The sequence below is a fragment of the Tupaia chinensis genome, unplaced genomic scaffold (assembly GCF_000334495.1).
Source record: "Tupaia chinensis unplaced genomic scaffold, TupChi_1.0 Scaffold143584_1, whole genome shotgun sequence".
In the NCBI taxonomy this organism is placed as follows: domain Eukaryota; kingdom Metazoa; phylum Chordata; class Mammalia; order Scandentia; family Tupaiidae; genus Tupaia; species Tupaia belangeri.
The window spans coordinates 4,048,101-4,068,002 of NW_006203430.1; the positions used below are offsets into that span (position 1 = coordinate 4,048,101).

Here is a 19,902-nt window from a genome sequence, read left to right on the forward strand (position 1 = left end):
TAATCTGGTCAGTAAATAAACAGTGGCTGTTTTCAGACTGAAAAAAAAAAAAAAAGATATATCTGTCAGTTTCTACAGTAAAGCAAGCTAAGAATTTTTTGTTTAAAAATCATTAAATTATTTCATTTTATTTATTATTATCACTATTATTTAATTTGCTATAGTTGCCAGAGACAGAGCAAAAGAGAGAGGGAAAGTGAGAAAGCAAGCTGCCTGGTCTGAAACTATTTTAGAAAGGTGTATGTTTACAAAAAAATTAAGCAGAGTACAGAGAATTATTGTATACTTCTTTTCCCCACATCCAGTTTCCCTTACTATTACTTTTGCATTAGTATGGTATGCTGTTGACAAACCAATGTTGATATGCTGTCACTAACCAAAACCTGTAGTTTGCATTAGGATTCATTCTTTGCATTATACCTTTCTATGGGTTTGGTAAATCCTTGATGTCACGTATGTGCCATTGCTGTTTCATCCAGAATGTTCAGTGCCCAAAACGTTCCGTGCTTCGACTTACTCATCCTTTCCTTCCCCCCAGTCCCTTGGCAGAGGGGACGAGAGTGGCAGACTTTCCTCAAATATATGCAGTAGTATTCCTTATATTCCATTTATAGTTAAGAGAATGAGGCAATAAAAGTCTGGTTGGGAGATCTGTGTATTTAGACAGGACTTGCAGACTGGAGGGTTTCACTTGGGTTATAAGGTAGCCCTTATTACTATAATGTGTTCTCTGCTCCAAGGCTAATTATTTTTGGTTTGTTTGTTTTGATTGGCTGCTTTTCTTGTTGACAGAAGCCTGGTTTTTGTCTTTCTGTTTTAGCATAGGGGTAACCTGACTGGTCTGATAGAAAATGTGAACTTTCTCTCTTTTCAGCCCAGTTTTCTTCAGTTGAAGAATGGATTGGTTCTTGGTATTTCATGTGCAGTCAGTTGTTAACTAGGATCCTTCAACTGCTTAAGGGCTTCAGAGGATCCCCAAAGTTATATTCAAAATTGTGTATTTACAGTTTTCTCGGGAAAAGGTCCATAGCTTTTCGGAGGTTCTCAAAGTGGTTGATGGCCCTGAAAAGTTAAAAATTGCTGAAGCTTTGCTTTCCATTTACAGCATTCTGAGTTATTAAAATTCCCTTTTGATATTCAACCAAGTACAAGACACATTGACATTTCAGATGACAGTAATAGCTTTTCTCCGTAAGCTTACAGGAGAACAACATGTACAAAAATGACTAATATAAAGTGGGAGAGAAGTACTTTAAGAAAGACAAAGAAGTTTTAAGAAAAATATTACTACCTTTTTAAGAAGGCTTTTAGGTTTTCTTTTGGTTAGTTTGATGTAGTTTGAATATCGGTAGCTCTGAGATGATGTACTAGGAGGTACCTTAGAACATTTGTTTATGTTGAGCCCTCTGTACTCATGAAATAACTAAGTATAAAAAGCTTTCCCTGAAGCTCACAGTTATGTAAATATTTTTAACCAGCATGGTTGCAAGGCAGAACATTCATTTCTACCACTCCTGCAAGTTGCTATGCATAAGGTTGGTCTCCATATAAATATTTATTTTGTGTTTCTGAAAGGAAAGAAATCTAACTTTAAACATCAAGACAGAAAAATTGTCATCTTTGTATGCTTTCTTGCTCATATAATGAGTGGTTTAACTATCCCATTTTAGGGAAAAAATTTGGTGTTATAGGATTTTGCTTTTAGCAAGATCTTTACTACTTCTGCTACTTTTACAAAAATGACTTTTGAAGTTTGGATCAATATTTTGCACTACCCTAGAAATCTCAAGGCCTATTTTATATCAAGAATGGAAGAAACCCATATTGATTTGTGAGTAGTTTGGGCTATACTTATGGTCCTGTTTAGGATAATATAAGATGTTTTGGGGGGCCAGCAGATGGCATAGCAGTGTTGTTGCTGGACTCCCACATGGTCAACCATGGTTTGAGTCCTGGACCCAGTGGCTTGGAACTCACCCCAGGCATGTGTGTGTGCATGCCCAAGATCCCTAGAGGAGAATGGAGAAGAAGGGATTGCGATGTGGCCATCCTCCTTTTCCCTCTCATTGTCTCTGTCTGTCTCTGGTGAGCACATATACCCTATAGCAAAAACCTCTACCAAAAAATACAAACTTTTTTTTTTCCCTTTTTTAAAAAGAATTGCTTCTTTAATTTCATTTTTTTATTATTATTATTGAGTCCAGGATTCAAACTGTGGCAATGAAAATATTCACACTTAGGTTCAGAGATCATTTATGCATCATTGTAGTACTTTACTGGTTTTCCAAAAATTTAGTTAGCATTTTTTGGTATTAAATTGACAGTCTGCCTTTTTCTTTTTAAAGTTTATTTATTCCATGAGAGAGACAGAAAGACGTGAGCACCCCTAACAGGGTCTTTGTGTTGCGATCTACCCTGAGCCTCAGCCACCCCAGATCACAGACCCACTCACGTATATCCCGCATGCACAAAGTGGCCTTGGATGTGAACTTAAGACCTTTCCATGGGGGTCTAGTATCAGAGTGTTTCATCTCCTCTGTGCCACCATCTGGCCTGACATTGTGCTTTTTGATTAAAAAAAATTAATTTAGTTACTAAATAAATTTAAAATTTTCTGAAGCGTGTTAGAATTTCAGAATAATTTCTTATTAATAATTCTAGTTTTGGGGTTTTGTTTCCTAGGGTTTTAGTCATAGGGTGCATGTACTCGACAGAGAAAGAAGAGATAAGGGAAAAGAGAAATCATGCCCCAAGGGGAATGACCATGCTACAATCCCTTCTCTTTGATTCTCCTCTTGGGATTTTGGGCATGCACGCACATGTACCCAGCATGATTTCCAGGCTGCTAAGTCCAGGACTCAAACTGTGATTAGCCATGTGGGAGTGCCTTAACCACCACACTACTTCCTGGTCCCCAGTAATTCTAGTTTTTAAGAGAATCATTTGGGAGCCAGCTAGTGGTGTGGTGGTTAAGGTGTCTGGAGCCCACGTGACTAATAGTGTGGTGCCAGTCCTATCTCTAGTGGTGGGCATGTCTGTGTACATGCCCAAAATACAGAAACAAAGGACAAATGGAAGAGAAGGGATTGTGGCATGGCTATCTCCCATGGGAGTGTTTTCTCACTTTCCCTCTCTTTCTCTATCTCTTTGTCACTCTCTCTGTTTCTATCCAGCAGGCACACAAGCCCTCAGGCTAAGAAGAGAAAAAGGGTCAATTTTGTCTTAAGTTAAAAATAGAAATATTTCAAGTAACTTTAGGGTTTTGAAATTACAGTAAACTAGGTACCAGTGGATGGCATAATGGTTACCTTACTGAATTCCCACATGACCAACTGTGGTTCGAGTCCCAGACCCAGTGGCTTGAAACTCATACCGGGAACATGTGTGTGCGTGTGCGTGTGTGCCCAAGATCCTGACAAGAAAATGGAGAAAAAGGGATTGTGGTATGGCCATCACCCCTGGTGTGTGTGTGTGTGTGTGGGGGGGGGGATTTCTCCCACTTTCTGTCTCTTGGTTTCTCTTTCTTCAGCGAGCACATGTGCCCTATAACAAAAATCTCTCAAAAAATAAAAAACATAGTAAACTAAAAATCTAACTTTCTCTTCTTTTTCCTAAAGCAGTGCAGATTGGGTTCCACATTAGTCTCTTGCTACTGTTATTTTGATTTATCACTATTAGGTCATTAGGAAAGTCGTGACATATTTTTCTATGCAAAAATGCTTCATGACTTTTCTGACAACCCAATATATTAACAGTATTTTAGTTTACAATGTAATTATTTCTTTTTCTTGTGAACATTATTTTCATTATTGTTTTTTCTCTTCATCCCACTTCCTTGCTCTTAGAAGTGTGGCTGTAAACTATTTTTGTTTTGCTTCAATCAACATCCCGTGAAAATCTTTGAAATTAATATCCAATGGTAATAAGCAAGCCTGATGTAATTTAAAGGAAGAATAAGTCATTGCTTCCCTACAAATATTTAATGTAGTCATAATAGCTTCTAAAATGTGTAAGCGAGGATTAAAATTTATTTTCTACTGACTGTTAGAGCTGTTTCATTATTATGTTAAAACAAACATGAGTTTTTATCAGAACAGAAATTTTCAAACACACATAAGATAGAATAGTAAAATAACCCCTTATGTACCATCACTCAGCTTCAACAATGATTAACACATGGCTGATCTCATCTCTCCCTACCCCCACTTACCCCAGTTGGATTATTTTATAGATATTCACTGAGATACTTCCACAGTAATTAGGATTAACATCATTAAATTTTTGTTACCATGTTAATAAAAGCAATAGGTGCCATTTGATATATTTTGATAGTTCATATATAGGCCTGAACTTGTATATTTATTTAGCAAAACGGATAAATTGTATTTTCAGTACTGATTCAGTTAAGTTTAACCAATCGGTTAGAATTTATAAATAACAAATGATTAATTTGAGGTTGGGTTGATATTTTGTTCTGAGTTTGAAGATTTGTGTGATATCCTCCTTAAAGAGTATGAGTATGGGGGTGCTAGCAGTGGCATGATGGCTAAAGACACTAGATTCCCACTTGGCCAACTATGGTTCGAATCCCAGAACTGGCTTCTTTCTCTTTTCTTTTTTTTTTAGAGGTTTTTGCTGTAGTGTGCGTGCACTCGCCAGAAAAACAGAGAGAGACAGAGAGATAGAAAGTGAGAGATCATCCCCCACAGGGGTGATGACCACATCGCAGTCCCTTCTCCTTTCTCTTCTCTGGATCTTGGGCACACACGTACATGCGCCCAGTGTGAGTTTAAGCTGCTGGGTCCAGGACTCGAACCTCAGTTGACTATGTGGGAGTTCAGTGACATAGCCATTACGCCAACTGCTCATCCCCCAGAACTGGCTTCTTGCTTTCTCGCTTTCCTTTTCTCTCTCTGTCTCTCTCTGGTTAAATTAAAAAGCTAGGATAACAAATAGAATTAAATAAATAATTCTTAAAAAAAAAATCAAAACAAAACAAGGAGTATTAGTATGGGGCCAGCAAGTGGCATGGTGGTTAAAATGGCTGGATTCCATATTACTGACTGCTTGGCTCAAGTCTGGACCCAGCAGCTGGAAAAGGACACCAGGTGCATGTGTATGCCCAAATTCCCAATAGGAGAATGGAGAAGAGACTGCTGCATGGCCATCCCGAGGGGTACTTTCTCACTTTCCCTCTCTCTGTTTCTTTCTAGCAGCTACAAACATCCTATAAATAACTAAATAATAATAATAACAATTCTAAAATTTAGAGAACATTAGTATGTGAAAACAGATTTGTTGGGACCAGCAGTTAGCATAATGGCTATGTCTCTGGACTCCAATGTAGCCGACCACGGTTCGAGTCCCAGACCCGGTGGCTTAAACGTACACTGGCACGTGTGTATGCATGCCCAAGATCCTGAGAGGAGAATGGAGGAGAAGGGATTATGGTGCGGCCATCCCCCCTGGGGGGTGATTTCTCACTTTCTGTCTTCCTGTCTCTCTTTCTGGCAAGTGCATGCATTCTATAGCAAAAAGCTCTCAAAAAAAAAAAAAAAAAAAAAGATTTGTTATAACCTAGTCTAACTATAATTATTTTTATTCTTTTGAATAAGGACTACTTATTTGAGGCTGTTTTGTTTTTGTTTCTAAATACCCACTAACCTAAGTAAAATTAGTGTCAAAATAAATATAATCTAATGCTTTGTAGATTACCGATGATTAGACAGTTATGCACTTAATTAATTGTGCTTACATTCCTGTTTTTAAATTTTTAATTAATTTACTTATTTTTAAAAATTTACCTGATTTTTTCCATAAGCAAGAGAGACCAAGAGATAGCACACCCGACAAGATCTTGACCCTACAATCTACCCTAAGCCAGGCCTGGATCATGGGCACTTGTGTGAGCTACATACTTAAGGAAGTCTCCAGTCGTGAATCCAGATCCCTCTCATGTGAGTCAGCCTGGCAGAATATCTTATTATTTTTTTAAAGAATTATTTAATTTTATTCATTATTATTATTTTAATTTGATATAGCGCACATGTGCTCACCTGAGAGAGAGAGATTGAGAAAGCAAACCACCAGGTCTAGTACTCCAACCACTGATGGCCATGTGGAAATCCCGCATTTTTAACCACCATGCCACCTGCTGGCCTAAGTGTCACATTTTACTGCTACACCACCACCTAGCCCTACATTCTGGGCTTTGTAGGTCAAGATTATAAACTTAAGAGTTTGCTTAGTTTAGTATTAGGTACCTTAGTCTATGTTTTTGAGTATCTTATTATTATTATTATTTTTGGAGAGGGTTTTGCTATAAGGCGCGTGTGCTCGCCAGACAGACAGAGACAGAAAGCAAGAAATCACCCCTCAGTGGGTATGGCCACGCCGCAATCCCTTCTCCTCCATTCTCCTCTCGGGATCTTGGGTACACACGCACACGTGCCTGTCATAAGTTTTTAAGCCGCCAGGTCCGGGATGCAAACCGTGGTTGACTACATGGGAGTCCAGCGACATAGCCATTATGCTAACTGCTGGTCCCAAGTATCTTTTTTTTTTTTATTGTGCTAACGTAACTTAAACTGGATCTTAAGAAGTAATATTCTCCAAATAACTTAAATACTTATTTAGCATTATTAAACTATTTTTTGATAAAAAAAAAATTATAGAAAATACATAGGGGGCTGGCAGGTGGCATGGTGGTTAAAGGTGCTGGATTCCCTCATGGCTGACTGTGATTCGAGTCCTGGACCTGGTGGCTTACTTTCTCACTTTCCCTTTCTCTTTCTCTCTGTCTCTGTGTGGTCAAATTAAAAAATATTAATAACAAGTGGAATTAAATAAATACTTATTTAAAAAAATGAAAATACATAGAAGTAGAAAAACAAAAGTAAATCATTCATAGTCCTATTATCCAAACACAGACTACTCTTACTATATATTTTGATATAGTTCTTTCTGGGTTTTTAGTCTATGTTTAGGTGATTTTAACAATTCTATGGTATGCACAACTTTTGTAGTCTACAGTTTTCACTAGCATTGATTTATGTTTCTTTGTTTAAACAAAGTATTTGTTAGTTTAGAAAAGTTTAGCTTTAGCTTAAAAATAAAATAGACGATTTTTAGACTTACAACAACCTTCAGTATTGCTTCCTTTAATACCAGCTTGCATTAAGGTAATACATATATTTTCCAATTCAGATTTTTTTAAGAAAAATTTATGGAGAAACCACAGTGTATTATCTCCAAAAATGTAATAAGGTATTTCTTAATATCCCAAAGCAGTTTTTAGGTCAGGTTTATTGAGGTATAATTCACATACAGAATAGTTTACTCTTTTTAGGTATACACTTTTATGATTTTAACAATCATATCCTCATTAGCCATTACCACAATCAAGATAAAGATTTTCATCACTCTAAAAAGTTCCCTCCTGCTCTTTTTCAGTGGGACCTAGACCTCTGCCCCTGGCAGCCACTGATTTGATTTTTGTCCCTATAGTTTTGCCTTTTCCAGAATGTCATATATGTAAATGGAGTCATACAATATGTAATCTTTTGTTTCTGTCTAGACCCTTTTAATTAGTATAATTCTTTGAGATTCATCCCTAGTTCATGTTTCAGGTAATTCTTTTCATTTTGTTGCTGTGTAGTATTCTGTTGTGTGGATAGACAGATTGTTTATCCATTCAGGAGTTGATGAACCTTAGATTGTTTCTAGTTTTTGATCATTATGAATACAGTTGATACTGACATTGCTGTGCAGGACTTTTAATGGCCCTAAGTTTTCATTTCTCTCGAGTAAATAACTACCTAGGAGTGAAATTTCTGTTTCACCAAAGCATTTTTATATTCATCATCTCATTTGGATGACAAGGTCAGTAAGGTAAAATCCAGTAATACCATCCCCCTTTTATGACTGAGATACTGAGACTCCGTGCTCTTGCTACAGCTTATGGGCTAGGACTTAAAAACAGACCCTATCAGTCCAAGTCATTTGCTATCTTTACTGTACCATACTGTGCTTTCAGTGATGTTTTCATTTATTTATATTTTTTAGGTTTTTGCCACAGGGTACGTGCACTTGAGAGAGAGAGAAAGAGAGAGAGAGAGAGAACGCAAGAAATCACCCCCCAGGGGATGGCTGTGCAGCAATCCCTTCTCCATTCTCTTCTCAGGATTTTGGACACTCACATATTCACCTAGCATGATTTTCAAGCTGCTATGACCAGGACTCAAGCTGTGTGGTAAACCATATGGGAGTCCAGTGCCTTAAACACCATGCCACCTGCTGGCTCCAGTGTTTCCTTTTCTTAATAGCAGAGTTAACAGACCTCTCAGATCTTGATAACAGTTAGAGAATGGAAATATTTATCAATAACCAAATGCAGGATATAAATAAGTATTCCATAAGTTATTAATTTCCATCTCTAGCCTAAAAGCTTGGAAGTTTATACAATTTTAGCTCATAAAGTTTAGTCTTAGACTTAGATATATATAAATATAGCCTGTTTCCTCATTTATTTTACATAGAGGATTAAGAGCTCACCAGAATGTTAATTGTACGTATAATAAGATTTTCTGTTAAAATTGATTGAATAGTTATATAAAATCTCTTGTCTTCTGGCATTAAAAAATTTGAAATTCTCTATCATATTTAAAGTTTCCCCAAATATAAATATAGTAAGATGCATTTAAAACAATTAAGTTCTCCCCCCCAAACTTTTCATCCTGCCAGATTTTCACTTTATATAAGCTTACCAAATTCCCTCTAAATATTCATGTTGTCCAATAGAGGCTATCCCAAATGTACACGTTTCAGTTTTCCATTTAATACAAAATTTCTGTTTTTCTCATCACAGAATTATTGGACAATGTGATTACCAAACTTTTAGAACATCTAGCATAGGACTTCACACCTAGAACATGCCTTACTCCCTATTACCCTGCTTCTAACACCGAAGAATAGTGGTGGTAGAAGAATGCCTTGCTTCGGAACCAGCAGATGGCATAATGGCTATGTTGCTGGACTCTCATGTAGTCGACTGTGGTTTGGGTCCCGAACCCGGTGGCTTAAACTCACGCTGGGTGCTTGTGCATGCATGCCTAAGATCCTGAGAGGAGAATGGAGGAGAAGGGATTGCAGTGTGGTAACCCCCCCCCCACCCCCGTTTTCTGTCTTTCTGGCGAGTGCATGCAGCCTATAACAAAAACCTCTCCAAAAAAAGAAAAGAAAAGAAAAGAAAGAAAAAAAGTCTTGCTTCCCAAGACATGAAGTTGACAACAAGAGGCTCAGGTTCGGTTCTCAACCCAAGCTAAAAAGGGACAGATGCAAAGGCATACCTGTGTTCTAGCTAGCTGAAGGCTGGAGCAGGAGGATTGCAGCATGGCAAGATCCTGTCAAGAAGGGTGTATCTGCCTCTCTGTGTGTGTGTCTCATAAAGAAAATGAAAAAAGAAGGCTCAGTATCAAAGCTGTGGTTATATCAACTCAGAGAAATAATTCAACCACTCATTCTCAATCTTCTCATCTGCACAGTGAAAAACAACCACACTTTCTCAGAGACTTACAGACTAGGGAAGCAGATGATATATTAATATATAGTCATTAACTGACTGAAACAACAAAAGAATTAAGTATTGAATTCCATCACTGGTTTTGCAACTCTTAGGCAATGATACCTATTTTACTTTCACAAACAATGATTAAACTTGGGCCATACCACTTCTAATTGGATTTAGGCACTGAGAGTGAAATATGTAATAATGCCTTTGATTAAACAACCTAGAGGATTATCTAAATTTAATTATGGGTTCATTCTATCTAAGAAAGAGTATAGTAATTGGAAGACTATAATTAACAAAATGCTAAATTAATGAGAAATATGTTTTGTATTTCTTCTAATGTTTAAAAAGGCAGGAATATCTAACCAAAACTGGAGTTAAATCCCAGCCATGTACTAACTGAATGATGTTGTATAAATTTCATGACTTCATTTGAAAAATGAGAATAATAACTACCTTGATGGGGGTTTTGTGAGAGTCAAGATAATGCATATAAATACTTAGCACAGTGCTGTTAGTGTTAAAAAGAACCCACTTAAGAACTTACGGGAGGTGGTGGCAGTAAATAATTGGAAGCATTGAGTCAGGCTTTAATTTGGACTTCTGTGAACTTTGTGTTTAGTTTTGATCACATATTCCATTCAACTGAGCAGTACCCAAGTTTAGTCATACTGAAGTTAGTAAAATATATAAATAACTCAGGCCAAAGAGAAATTTTCAAACTTGAACTTTACTGTACTTTCTATTTACCAAGTGGAGACTGAAATAATAGTAAAATTGAAGGTAACTTTTTTTTTAGTTTCTTTCTTTCTTTCATGAGTGTGAGAGAGACTGAGAGATGGGTACCTCCAATAGGATCTTCACACCATAATCCACCTCCAGTTTCAGTCAGCCCAGATCATACACATGCATCTGGTGTGTTCAAGGAGATCCTAGGATACAAACCCGGCACCTTTTCCATATGAGTCCAGTTGTATTACCACTGTGCTATCACCTGGCCCTTAACAATGTTTTTGAAGGTGGTAATAAAGGATTAGAAGGCAAATAAAATTTAGAAGAGACTAAGAATTTAGGGACCAACAAGTGGCATAGTGGTTATGGTGCTGGACTCTTGTATGGCCGACACAGTTCAAGACCTGGACCCGGCTGCTTGAAAATCATGCTGGATATGTGTACATGTGTGCTCCAAATCCCAGAAGAATGGAGGAGAGGGGATTGCAGTATGGCCATCTCCCCTGGGGCACAATTTTTCACTTTACCCCGCACTGTCTCTCTCTCTCTTTCTCTTTGGTAAGTGCACATGCCTATCTATGGCAAGAACTTTAAAAAAAAAAAAAAAAGGAATTTAAAGACTATTTCTGAGTTTTGCCACATAGGATGCACCGTTATATAGCTGTAAAATCATGTCGATAGATTTTTATAATAGGAAACACTTTTAGAATAGAATAGTATAAAATCATTTTGTTAGAAATGTATGACAATTTACTGAAAAAAGAAGGAACTTAGATATTGCTTTTTCCTTCTACTCTAGTATATATTTTTCCAATCTTTTTTTATTTATTTTTTTTTAGTTTGCTACAGGGTGTGTGCACGCCCTAGAGAGAGACAAAGAAAGAGAGAGGGGAAGTGAAAAATCACTTCCCAGGAGAGATGGCCATCCTAAAGTTCCTTCACAACCCCTTCTCTTCCATTTTACTCTTCGGATTTTGTGCACACACACACTCAAGTATACACACACACACACGTGCGTGCCAGATGTATTTTTCAAGCTGCTGGATCTGGGACTCAAACTGCGCAGTTGGCCATGTGGGATACAGGTGTTTTAACCTCCAAGTCACCTGCTGGCACTTCTAAAGTCTTTTATAATTAAAAATTTTTTTTTTATTTATTGTAAAGGTTTCGTTCCTTTCTCTGTCTCTCCGTAGTCAAATAAATAAATATAAGAAAAAAAGAAAAACAATAGTCACAAAGCAAATTATTTCCATATATGTTTACTCTCTTTGTTTGCAGTGGGATTTTTGAGATCCTAAATGACTTCTTTTAAATTTGCCTATATAGTATTTTTCTCCTGGAAAATGAGAAGTACAAGATCTTTCAAAAGTTCATAGAGGGGCAAGATAGTGATTAAAAAACTATGTTTTGTGAGTTGATGCCACATGGGAAGATTCCTGGTTCAATCCAGAGAGCTCCTTGAGTACACTAGGCATGTGCTGTCCATGATCCAGGTTGGCTGAAAGCTGAGGATAGATCACAAAATCAAGACCCTTTAATGAGTGCTGATTTTATGTCTTCCTCATGGAAGAGATAAATAAACTTAAGATTAAAAGTTCATGGAAAATGTATATTATGAAAGAACTATGCATTAATTTTATTTTTAAAAAGATTTATTTATTTATTTATTTCCATTTGTTATTATTATTATTATTATTTTAATTTGACCAGAGAGAGAGAAAGGGAAAGTGAGAAAGTAAGCCACCAGGTCCAGGACTTGAACCACAACCGGCCATGTGGGAGTCCAGCATCCTTAACCTCCACAACATCTGCCAGCCTCGAATTTCAAATTTTTTTACACCAAAAAAACTCATACTTTAATTCCACTTTCCAGTAACTTCTTGAAGTCCTCCCATATGTTTCTGATGCAGATTAAGAGGTTGGTTTGAGGATGTTGTTTTTCTCATTTCTCGATCTCCTAAAAGGAATGCTGACATGAGTTATGGAGAATGGATAGTATTTGATGTTTGGGGTCTTATTTACTCAAATTAATCAAATTTCTTAATTCATGTGAATAAGTTTTTTTTGATTAAGACAAAGGTTTTGTTTTGTTTTTGTTTTTTCCCATGAGCCAATTTTTATTATCTTTTCATTTCTTGCATTTGAAGTACTCTTCAGTGATATCCTTGGCCTGAGATTCCTTGCCATAGTCCTTAACTACTACACAGCTGCAACCAAACACTTTACAGGGTTTTCCCTCTCTGTCAGTTTTACAGAGGCCTACCCATTCTCCTGGTTTCTTGTTGTCATCAACATTAATCAATTTGCTTTTCAGCATAAAAGGCTCCACCAACTTGACATACATAGGTTCATCACAGTTGGATGCAAGTTCACACAAGTGGGCTTGGCGCTTGTCTAAGGCTTTGGCGGCTTCACGAATTCCACGTGCTAGGCCATTGTAGAGGAGGGCGGTCTTCAGCATCTCTTGCAAAGCAGTATTATTATCTATTACACCTCCAGCAGCAATGCCTTCCTTGGCTATGGCGGTGGATTACCGGTGAAGCTGAATCTTGAACGCATCCAGGCTTCCACCTCTGTGTGACTCTGCCCTGGCAGGGAAGAGCAAGACAAAGGTTTTACAGTTTTTTTCCATAGCAAGGTAGAGACAAAGAAAAGTATTAGCTAGGATATTATTGCTTGGCATCAAGTCGATTTTAGCAGTAATTTTTACTATTAGATTTTTTTAAAAAGAATTATTTTATTCAGCTTTATTGATATATTGATTTATTTTTAAATTACTTATTTTATTTTACATTTTATCATGTCTTTACAGTATACATTTTTTTCCAACACAAAAACCATGCATGTCAGTCAAGACAAATATATTACTATATACATTATCATCAGCAAATAGCTTCTCATTTTTTGTCAGTTAAGCATACTGTTACCTGCTTTTTCCTTTCCCTTCTCTCTCCCTTCATTCCATACTAATTTTTTTTTCACATTTTATTGATTCACAAAAGATTTTTAAGTGTGGACAAAGCTAGAATTTAGTGACAAGTGCACTGTAATTTTCTTCTGAAACAGATTTTTTTTTCCTCTCTCTCCATTCCTCCTTTCACTGAAGAGAGGTATAAACCAACTTATTTGCAAAAAAAAAAAACAAAAGTTAATCTCAGTTTGGTCAATTATTTGCACAAAGCCCCATAAGAATTCAATTTCTGGGGAACCAGCAGTTAGCGTAATGGCTATGTCGCTGGACTCCCACGTATTCGACCGCGGTTCGTGTCCCGGACCCGGTGGCTTAAAACTCACGCCGGGCGTGTGTGCGTGCGTGCCCAAGATCCCGAGAGGAGAATGGAGGAGAAGGGATTGCGGCATGACCATCCCCCCTGGGGGGTGATTTCTCGCTTTCTGTCTCTATGTCTCTCTCTGTCTGTCTGGCGAGCGCACGTGCCCTACAGTGAAAATCTCTCCAAAAAAAAAAAAAGAATTCAATTTCTGATGCACAGCAACAGATACTATTGTATTATTGAACTTATGTAAAATAAGAACGTTCACCAATATTTTCCAATAGCAAAGGGGTCAGGAAGGGAGGAAAGTTTATGTTTCAATTTAAAAAATTATTTAACAAATTGCTGAACCCAACAATTCAAAAGAAAACAAAAATCCCTAAATCTGGAAGATAAAGCATAGAAGAAAATCAGTAATGTTTTGGAAAAAGTCATAGAATTCTGTTTCACCAGTTCAGTCTCATGTAATCATTTTTGTTTAATTTGCAGTGTCACTGTGGTCTGACCTTTCTGTTAACATTCAACATTATTATTGATACTTCAGAACGTTTCCCTACCATTAAGTTGGCCTTTCTCTTGGTCATTCTTTGTTCTCATATTTGTCTGTCTGTATTTAGTTTTCCTGGTGTAGTACTCCCTCAGAACTTCTCAAAGAGCTGGTCTGGTGTTGGTAAATTCTTTTAGGTTTTGTTTATCTGAAAATATTTTTTTCTTTTCTTCCCACATGAAGGATAATCTTGCCGAATACAATATTTTTGGTTGGAACTGTTTTTCACCTAACACTTTGAATGTATTTTCCCATTCTTTCCTTGCTTGCATTGTTTCAGATGAGAGGTCTGACGTTAGCCTTATGGGTTATGTTTTGAGAGTCACTTGATGCTTCTCTGTTGCCAATTTTAGTATCTGTCTCTGTCTGTGGTTTTGGTCATTCTGGCTATGATGTGCCTTGGGGAAGATCTTCTTGAGTCAATTCTTTGTGGGCTCCTTTGTATTTCTTGAGTCTGGATATTTGAGTGCTTCTCTATGTTTGGAAAATTTTCTTCAGGATTTCATGGAATAGATTATCAATGCCGTTATTAGTTTCTTCACCTTCTGGGATACCAATTATCTGGATGTTTGGGCATCTAGTGGTATCTAGTATTACTTGTATATCATTCTCATTTTTTTGGGTTCTTTCTCAGTCTTTTTGGTGAATTTTTCTAGGACAGAGGTTCTGTCTTCTACATCTGAGATTTGACCTTCTGCATGATCTAATCTGCTTTTAATATTTTCAAGGGAGGTTTTGCTTTCCTGAATTACAGCCTTCATCTCTAACAGTTCCATGTGATTCTTTTTTATAGTGTGTATTTCCTCTTTCAGATCGTAGAAGAACTTCCTCACCTTCTGGAATTTGCTATCTCTTTTCTCCTGCATCTTCTGGAGTTGGTTGTCTCTCTTTTGGATCTCTGTTAGCTTTGTCACTGTGGATGTCCTAAAGTCTATCTGACACTTCCAAGAGTTCCATTGTACTGTCTGTGGATGATGAAGGGTTGTTCTTTCCCCTTGGGGGAGAGATACTTTCTTGATTTCCCGTATTTCTTGTGCCTCTATGGTGGTGGTTTCTGGTCATCAGATGGATTATATGTTACTTCCCACCTTGTTGGAATTAATTCTGGCTTTTTCTTGGGTGTTGGGCTGGAAGGAGGGGTTTGGGGCAGAGGCTTTTTCCGGTTAAAGGGGCAGGGAAAGCCCATCTCAGATGAACATGGCTTGTGGCTGTTCGCTGGATGTTGGACTGGAAGGGGAGATATATTGATTTATTTTAATTTGACCAGAGAGGGAAAGCAAGAAAGCAAGTTGCCAGGTACAGGTCTTGAATTGCAGTCAGCCATGAGGGAATCCAGTGCCTTTAGCCACCACGCCACCTGCTGGCTCCCACTATTAAAGTTTTAACCTAGATTTTTGTCTTTTTTTTCCCCCCAAAGGAGGATGTGCACACATGAGAGAAATAAAGCACCTCCCAATGGGGCCTGATCATGCCACAATCTTTATTTCCTCCATTTCTCCAGCCCACCAGGATCCTGAGCACACACACAAGTGCCTGGTATGTTTTTCAAACTGCTGGGGCTAGGATTTGAACTGTGGTTGACCATGTGAGATCTAACTCCCTCTTCACAGCACTTAACCATTGTACTTCTGGGTTGTCTTTTTAATAATATAATAATAAAGCTCATCTTTAAGTCACTTCCCCCCTCATCTCTTCTTCCTAGAGTTTTCACTTTGTATTCTTTCACTAAGTTATGAATCTGTAAGCATATTACTGTTGTATATTATTCTATAACACTAAATGTAAAAGTTCAGTGTAGGTATCTGTTGAGAGGATGTGAAATACAGTTTATCTTCAGTGCTAGATAACCCAGGCAAGTTCAGGCAACTTTTTTGTGTTTTAAAGAGACATTTTTACAATAGGGTACATGTGCTCATCTGAGGGGCAGAAAGCATAAAAATCACCCCCCCAGGGGAGATGGCCATGCTACAATCCCTTTTCCTCCATTCTCCTCTCAGAGTTTTGGGCATGCACACAGATGTGCCTGGCCTGAGTTTTAGGTTGCAGGTCTGGGACTCAAACCATGGTCAGTTACGTGATAGTCCAGCTATCTGCTGGTCCCAAGTTCAGGCAACTTCTTTTTTTTTTTTTTTGGAGAGGTTTTTGTTATAGGGCGCGTGCGCTCACCAGACAGACAGAGAGAGACATAGAGACAGAAAGCGAGAAATCACCCCCTAGAGGGGATGGTCACGCCGCAATCCCTTCTCCTCCATTCTCCTCTCGGGATCTTGGGCATGCACGCACATGCGCCCAGCGTGAGTTTTAAGCCACCGGGTCTGGGATGCGAACCACGGTCAACTACATGGGAGTCCAGCGACATAGCCATTACGCTAACTGCTGGTTCCCCCCCAGGCAACTTCTAAATAGTCTATTAGTTTTAACATTTCTGTTAGTTAGCAGTAGTCTTATAGTATCACTCTCTTTCATTCCAATTTAAAGCATCTCACAAATTCCTGATAGTAAAAGGCATATTGAGTGCATTTAAGACTCAGATTTTTCTAATGCAAGTTATTGAAGTTTTTGATTATTTACAATAATATAGAGTAATTCATTTAACAAACTACCATTTGAAAGATTCATAAAAAAAGAGGCACTATATTCTCTTTTTTTGGAGAGGTTTTTGCTATTATAGGTCACGTATGCTCTCCAGAAAGACAGAGACAGGCAGAGAGACAGGCAGAGAAAGTGAGAAATCACCCCCCCCCGGGGGGAGGGGGATGGCCACACCGCAATCCCTTCTCCTTCATTCTCCTCTTGGGATCTTAGGCACACACGCACACGCACCCAATATGAGTTTAAGCCACTGGGTCCGCGACATAAACCACGGTCGACCACATGGAGTCCAGTGACATAGCCATTATGCCAACTGTTGGTCCCAAGACACTATATTTTTTGAATAAATTTGTTACTTTTCTAATTTGTTTCTTCTGAGTTCACTTAAATAATAATATAAATAGAAGAAACTAACATAGCAAAGGGATATTTTCTATGTATAATTAAACTAAAATTTAAGAGCTGACACTGTAGCTTAGTAGTTAAAGAAGCCAGATCCCACTACTAGGCCAAATGTGGTTCTAATTCCTGGCCCCGGTGACTTGAAAAAACATGCTGGGCACATGTGCATGTGGGCCCCAAATCCTGACAGGATAGAGAAATGGAGGCGAAGGGATTGTGGCATGACCTCACTCCACTGGGGACATTCTCTCTCTCTCTCTCACTTTCTCTCTCTCTCTCTTGCTCTCTCTTTCTCTGAATCAGGCATCAACAGTTTTGTGCTTAGATATCTCTACTTCATAGTAAGTTTCTGTCCTGTTAGTCCTTTTTCTCACAGGTCCAGCAAAGTTACCCAATGTCTGCATCACACAAATGTAGCCTGAGTATACAGAATTCTACTATTCTAAAATATTGTAATTTGCATATTTGTGGTCATAAATATACACTGATCTCAAGCTAGTGAATTAGTAAACAACATAAAAGTTGATTCTTGAAAATGCTGAATAATAGGAGACTTCTGGAGATGAAAGAAAGGAATTAAAATCAGTATTGTAGGACTGGCCCTGTAGCACAGTGGTTAAGTACTGCATATGGGAAACCAGATCCCACATGGCCAAATGAAGTTTGAATCCCAGCCCCAGCAGCTTAAAAAGCACATGGGCAGGTGTGCATGTGTGCCCCAAATCCTGACAAGATGGAGAAATGGAGGGCAAAGGATCGCAGCATGACCACACCATATGAGAAGTGCTTTCTTTCTCTCTCTTAGGTGAGTGCATATGCCCTCTAGCAAAAAATTTATTCAGCATTTTTTTTCTTTTCTCTTCTTCTTCTCCTTTTTTTTTTTTTTAAGAGAGATTTTTGCTATATAGCACATGTGCTCGCTAGAGAGAGACAGAGAGACAGAAAGTGAGAAATCATCTCCCAGGGGAGATGGCCACACTGCAATCCCTTCTCCTCCATTCTCCTCTCAGTATCTTGGACACACAAGCATATGTACCTAGCGTGCATTTTAAACTCCCAGATCTAGGACTTGAACCACAGTCGACTATGTTGAAGTCTAGTGACGTAACTATTAGGCCATTTGCTGGTCCCATGTTTTTTTGTTTTAAAGGGTATTAAAATAATGGGCTGACTCTAATAGTCTAGAAATATAATAAGACAAATTTAATAGGGAGAAATCTTACATCCTGTGTTTAAGTTTTAAAAGCTCAGTATTGACTTAGAGAAGCAAGTGTAATATAGCACTAATTAATTTTTTAAAAACACGTATATCACTAGTGCTCCCATTAGGTCTCAGGTTTTCAAATCATGCTGAAGTGAGCTGTTGGAATAGTTTGAAAGTATCACAGTTACTGACAGCCTATTACTACCAAAACCAAACAAGAACTGTAGGCTATTTTATTTCTAGAAAGTAGTGTAGAAAACCGGGGAGGTAAGCAGTCTGTTGTGCTTTTTGCTGGCTACATTATACCCTGAAGGAGGATGGTGATGGTGGTGATTTATGATCACCACACTTTCAGCTAATGACTAAGCTAATTGCAGGGTGATGCAATTTAACATCATGTCATGGGGAACAATTAAAGAGACTATGGGAGTATTTGATCTAAAATGAGCAGAAGGGAATGAGAGAGAGACTGTTTTGCTTTAACAAGGTTTTTTTTTGGGTTGGAAGTGACTAAAGCCTACTTCAATTGATAAGAATGTATCTCTAAACTGATAAGAATCTCTCTAAAAACAGAAAGTGTGGGTAGGCCTTTCAAAGGACTAAACCAAAAACTTGAATGTTATTAGCAGTCAGAATGGCTTTTTCCTTCCTTAATCCAGTGTTCATCTCCTTATGACCATGTATGTGGCCTGATGTGGCCTCTCCAGTCCCAGCTTTGCATCATCCCCTAGTTCAGATTCCTGACAGAGACTGACAAATCTCTTATCAATTTCAAAATCTTAGAAGAGAATCTGATTTTTGGGAACCAGCAATTAGCGTAATGGCTTTGTCGCTGGACTCCCACGTAGTCGACCGTGGTTCGTGTCCCGGACCCGGTGGTTTAAAACTCACACCGGGCGCGTGTGCGTGCGTGCCCAAGATCCCAAGAGGAGAATGGAGGAGAAGGGATTGCGGCATGACCATCCCCCCTGGGGGGTGATTTCTCGCTTTCTGTCTCTATGTCTCTTTCTGTCTGTCTGGCGAGCACACGCACCCTATAGCGAAAACCTCTCCAAAAAAAAAAAAAAAAAAAAAAAGAAGAGAATCTGACTTTTGACAGAAACTGGATGAATATGGAAGATTGCTGAGTGAAGCAAACCAGGCTATCAAGGAGAGACATTGTATGTCTCCACTTAATATATACCAAGTGTCCATACTCTGTGGTCCAAACTGAATGACTTAGAGGATATAGAAACATAGAAAATTGTTATAAATACGAAGTACCGTGTGGGAAGAGGGTGAGTGAAGGAGGAGAATCTGAGGAAAGACATTAAGGAGAAAAATATAAAAGGCATTTATGGGACAAAGAAAAGGGATATTATCTGTTGGAGGTTAGTATCCTCAACTGGTGAGAAATGTATACATGTTGGAATAATCACTTTATAAGCTAAATGGTATATGTGATTGAACGTATAAAAGAAAATGAAATTTTAAAAAATGAGAAAAAGAATCTGACTAGCTAGTCTATTTTCTACCCTGTTCCAATTATTTGTAGCCAGGGGAAAGAAGTTAGATCATATAATTAAAAGCTGTAGTGGGACCAGCA

The 19,902-nt window shown here is 38.1% G+C and overlaps 1 protein-coding gene across 1 annotated transcript in view; it reads left to right on the forward strand.

Annotated features, from left to right (window-relative positions):
• TWSG1 (twisted gastrulation BMP signaling modulator 1) overlaps positions 1 to 19,902 on the forward strand; it is a 57,077-nt gene that overhangs the window by 10,034 nt on the left and 27,141 nt on the right. The window lies entirely within an intron of this gene.